Raw genomic sequence first — 6,000 nt, forward strand, 5'->3', positions numbered from 1 at the left:
ATCCGACAGCGACCGTGCAACCTCCGGGCGGGCTGGGCTCTGGACTCCGGCGGCGGCGGGCCCGAACCGCTCGCCGGCGACGGGGCACCCACCCACGTCTAGAGCTGACCTCCTTGTATGGATCGTGCCAGTGGAGTGGATCTCCGGCCCCAGGCGACGTAGGTACGCCGACGACAAGACTTTTATATATCGCCAGTCTCCCGTAACGGTAACTTGCATTGTGTCGCTCTCGCTCGCTCGCTCGCTCGATGCACACGTGCGGACAGGACGTGCAACGCACTTTCCTGTGGAAGCGAACAAATAAAACCCACCTGCAGGTTCAAGGTTACACGATCGATCAGCAGGTAATGTTGCCGAGTTAGCGCTAGCTGCCGTTGGTCCGCAGATGAAAGATTATTAAAAGATTGCGCGCACGCAGGTCGCAAGCGGCACACGGGTTTGCCTGCTCGCTCCGCCGGCCTCTGCCTGCCCATGCATCATTCTTCCACCTCGTGACCACGTACGACACCATGCGCTACGCGAGCGCGGGTCCTGCAAACGTCGACGTCGACGGCGACCACTTGATCGTCATGCATGTCACTCCTCCAAATTGATTGCATATGAGGACGCGCGCACTCCCTTCGTTCACGCCCAGGCCAGCAAATTGCAAGGGACAAATTAGAAATCGGTTGCCATTTCCACGTCTGTCTGCATGCACACTATAGATCGACTTTGGCTGCATGCTGACTTACTCGGCTGCAAACCGATCGATACCGGCCTCCTCGTAACGACCTAGACCTACGTACTGTACAAATACGGTCCAAAAATATTCAGCTGCCCGCGTGCTGCAGAGTTGGTTGGTTATTAGTTGCAGATTAACAACTCGCGTGATCCGTCCATCTCGCCAGGACTAAAACAAAAGTTGTCAAAAGGGGAAGGACCGTACCCAAACTAACAAGGTCAACGGCTGTACTACGCGCAACCAGTTACTCCTAACGAAACTTCTCATCACGGCTCCATGATTGATTGATTACTCGCCGCTAAAGTATAAATGGGCCGCGAGCGACTATCTTACAGTTACATATCGATCTTGCTCAGTGGTACTGCCGTGCTGCCGGTACAACTTGTACCGGACACCATACTTTGACTGGAAGTCATTATAGCTGCTCGTGCACTTAACTACCAGCTGCAAAAGACTGATCGCACGAAAAAGATGGCGGTTAATCAAGGGTTCCTGACACTCTGTTTTCTTTAAGAAAGGATTTTAATGTTCTGTGGTCGATCTGACCCACCTTGTGTGCCCTTTCTTTACCATGCATGCAAGTAAAACTGCGTGCATGATCGGCACTTTCACCGGGTCAACTTGTTGACCGACCGAGATGCATGGATCAACTAACAATCTATATATTCACACATATGCACAATCACACCGTTTACAACATCAGTGATCATTTTTTGTAGAGATCTCGATCACATGGAAACGTGCTGCCAAGATTAAAACGTGCCAACTAACCGCAAGTAGGCGTACCATTGACACTTCGGCACGCTAAGCAAATACTAGTACATACTTGCCCCGTTGGAAAGGATCAATACGCAAGGAGGTCCATCGCTGGAAAGAGGAAAGTACAAGAGCAAAGGCACGGAGCAAGAATCTACCGTAGGCTTTAGCCAGCAGCTAGCTAGCGATCATGGACCGGTCGTGGGTCTGCTTTTTTTTTTTCTTCATAAAAAACGACGAAAGTAACCCTTCTAAAAAATTGTATCTTGTCTAAATTGTTATGTGCTGATATTTCAAAATTTTCTATGTAAATTTTTCTTGTCCAAAATGAGGACTTAGAATTGTCACATAATTTTGCTCTGGACCTTTGTATAAATCTTCCCGGCCGGAAACTAGACCTATCATGTGCAATGATATAGTAGCATTTTTGTGTGGAGATATGAGAGTACAATATTTGGTGTATGCAAACTAATCCGGTCTATGTATGTAATCTCATAGCAACTATTTGGTGTATACATGCCAAGTTGCCAACCCTTCTATTTGTATGATGTGGAACTACAGATTGCACTTTATTTTTGTTGGATGTGCAATGCCATCTTTTATTAGTTGGTTGTATTGAAATACGTAGATGTCAATTCTCCACCCACATTATTGTGGAGAACACCAAGCGCGGTACATTTCAGAGTTTTCTGAGGTAATACAAATTGACATGTTTATTCATATTTGAGTTGGCATGGACATGGAAGTTGTTAAGTTGTATTTTTTCAGAAATTGTCACCCCTTCGCCTAAGAGGCCCCACGAGACCTCATCTGTATAGTTTCCATAAGACAAGCGATACACCGACTTCATCGAGGCGCAATCACTCCTCATATGCATCCAACTTGTGAGTCGGTCGATGCCGAACCTGAACCCTACTACGATCACCACGCTTCTTGACCGCTCGAGGCCGGAGACACACACTCTTCATCTTCAGATTGGGGAGATGACCGTGACTCATCGGTATGCCTCGTTGATCCTAGATCTTCCCATCTATAATGGACATCTTGTGTGTTTTAGCACATATTCTGCAGGATGCCGTGGGCTGATGTTAAGCCTTATCGGTGCAGTTCCTCCACCGAAGGAAGACCTAACGAAACAAAGAGTCCCGCCGGCGGCACGTATAATTGGATCGCTGATCAAGCGCTTTAGGGTTTACTAGTACCGGACACCCCGGCCGTTGACAAGTTACTATAGCTGCTCGTTGCAATTAATTACAAGCTTCAAGGATCACATGAAAAAGATGACAGTTAGTTAGTACTTAGTAGGCCAGTAGGGTCCTGATACTTTTTTAAGAGGTGATGAAATGATGATGATTAGGGTTCCTGACATGCATGGACACAGAGTAATGTTCTCTGATCTGATCCATCTCGTGTGCTTTCTTTTCTACTACCATACCATGCAAGTAAATCTGCGTGCACTCTGCACTTTCTCCGGGTCAACTTGTTGACCGATCAAGATCCATGGATTAACAAACCGTCCATGTTTCGCACACCGCAGTGACTGCGTTTACGAGATCGGTGACTTATCTTTTTTATAGAGATCTCGATCGGTAACATGGAAACATGCTGTCAAAATTAAAACATGCCAACAAACCACAAATAGTAGGAGTATCATTGACAGTTTGGCACACACAACACAGAGATATGAACTTTCCCGGTGAAAAAAAGGAACAAGACGCAAGGGGACGATCGTTGGAAAGAGGAAAATACGAGAACGAGGCACGAAGCAAGAATCTATCCATCGTAGGCTTTAGCTAGCAGCTAGCTTGCGATCATGGCGCCGAGCTGCTTTTTCCTGGCATGATTAGCACTTACTGTGTCTGCCTGCCTTTGCTTTTGTTACTGGGAACATACGCTTATCGATCATGAGCCCATAATTCAGTGGTCGCGACCGCGCTTTACGAGCGCCGGTCGGTCGATTAAGATATGCGCATCTAGCGATCGCCGACTAGTGTGTGCCAAAATTAACCTCGATGATCATCAGATTCTTCTCGTGCTTCCCCTAGTTTTTCTCTTAAGATTCTTCTGAAGCTAGCTGATGTGCCAAATACAAAATGATGTCTAATCAGTGTGTGTTGTCATGTTAAAAAATCGCTAATTGGACGGTCCTCGCGCCTCCATTAGGCTGATAGATTGGCCAGCTGTGCACATGGGCGAATCAGAATGAACTGTGTTATTTTAGAACTCCCAATTATAGTCTAGTTTTGTTAGTGTAACGAACAAGTTCTATATATATAATGTTCGTACACATGTGTTGTGCCACCTTTTTGGAAAAGGGAGATCGCTCTCTGGTAAGAAACAAGTTTTCATGTCTCTTCCCTAAAAAAGTTGGAAATGCACCATTTGGTCTGTCGGTTGCACAAGCGCACAGAATGCATAGGCCACTCACCTAACTGTCTTCTTCCCTTTTCACACCCCCATTATTCCTCGATCGTTATTTGTCCATTTTATCAAAAAACATCCCTATCAACGAAATTATTCAGTGATATGAGGGTTTATAAAATAAACTAGTTTTTGGAGACAGCACGGCCGGCCAAGAAGGTGGCTTAAGGTCACTTGCAAGTCACCTGATAATGCTACATATATCAGCAAATAAATTAAGCAAGCTAACATAGAAGTTTATGCAGGCTTGTACAGGCGCGATTAAAGAGCGAATAAATAGAGATAAATAACAACTAGGATTGAATAGCCTCCATACACAAAACCCTTGTAAAAAATTATACATATGCTTGCAAGTTTCAATCAACTACAGAAGCACATGAAAAAGATACATGCAGGATGAGCCGTAGCGTACCTCTGCCATAAACTGAGCACCTGTCATTGTTAATCTGTTGGCAAGCACAGATTCGCTAAGTCACACAACTAATTAACTATCTTCTTCCCTTTTCACATCCCCATTATGCTTTATTATTTATCCATTTTATCAAAAAAATCCCTAGAAAAAAAATTATTCAGTGATATGAGGATTTATAAAGGAGAACAACTTTTGGAGACGGTCACGTGAAAAAGGGTAGTTAAGGTCACTTGCAAGCAGGGATTTGGTTACCAGGTGAAATACCGCGGTTAATTACCAGCCGGTAACCGGAATTCTCAACCCCCTTCGATAAATGAACTTATCGGCTAAAGTATCTTAGTCTATCTAAATTTGGTTTGAATTTAGGTTGATTGGTTAGTTCAACCTGAATAGTACGTGTTCCATTTCCACTACAACCCCATGCCACAACTCATTTATTTTTAAGCGGTAACCATGGTTATTACCGGAAATCTCAGTCCCTCCGAGATTTTTCTCAAACTGGTACCCAAAACCTTGCTTGCATGGCACCTGATAACGCTACATATATCAGCAAAAAAATTAAGCAAGCTAACAGAGAAGTCACATGCTTACAGAGAAATAAAATAACCTCTAGAATTGAATAGCCTCCATACACAAAACCCTTGTTGAAAACTATGCATACGCTTGCAAGTTTCAGTCAACTATAGAAGCACACGAAAAAGATGTTCATTCTCCCCCTTCCCCTCTCTCAAGCTGCTACAGTTCCCTTGAGAGTCGACCACCGCGGGCCGGGCCGCCGACGACCGCTCCGCCGGAGTAGCTGGCTGGAGTGAGTCTTGGTTAGGCGCCGGGTAGTTTAGGTTAGATCTAGGGTTGTTTGGTTGGCGTTTTTTGCCAGGGATTGGGCTGATGCCTTGTAGAGGAGGTGGAGCCATGGATCTCCGTCGGATCTGTGGCCTAGGCGTGCTCCTGCTGCTGATCTCCCTCCTCTGGGTGGAGGAGAACAGGAGAGAAGAACGAACCACCTTCTTCAATAAGGTAGCAACGGAGGATCTTTGGTGCCTGTGCGGGAGCCCAGATCTGCAAGCTCTTCTAGCCGGCCATGGCGGCGAGGGGAGGAGCGGAGGATTTGTGGCGATGATTGCTTCTCCTCTCCTGGCGGCCAAGGTGGCGAGGGGGATTTTGGAGGAGCCTCATCTCTCTATGTGCCGGCGGCAGGATCCAGGTTTGTTGGTGGTCGCCACCGATGGGAATTTCTACCTCTCCTCTCTTCTCGGCCTCATCGTGGTGGTGAGATAGAAGACGGAGAAATGGAAGTTCTTCTGGGTTGGTGCCATCTGATGCCTACAGGGTGCTACATCGATGTGCTTCAACAAGTAGTTGGCGTTCTTGCCACTGCTATCCATGGCCGCATGGGCGGCACCTCTTCAACCTCCGTCTTGGAGGCCCTGAATCAGCCCTGTCGTGGGTGCTCTAAGCCACCTTACTGCGAAGTGATTCGTGCCCCGCAGCTAGGTGGTGGACCACGACGGCGTGCTCTCGCCGGAAAAGGGCTCCTGAGCAGTTGGCTTTGGTTTCTCGGCGGCGACGCCTGGAGAATGCCGACGATGTGTGGCAGAGACACCGGTGTACTTGATTGCGTTGATCTGAATTTTTGTAGGGTGTTTTATGTAAATTGTAGGCCCCTTTCTTCAAATATTAGGTTCTTAGA

Source organism: Lolium perenne, chromosome 5 (assembly GCF_019359855.2).
Source record: "Lolium perenne isolate Kyuss_39 chromosome 5, Kyuss_2.0, whole genome shotgun sequence".
Taxonomy (NCBI): Eukaryota; Viridiplantae; Streptophyta; class Magnoliopsida; order Poales; family Poaceae; genus Lolium; species Lolium perenne.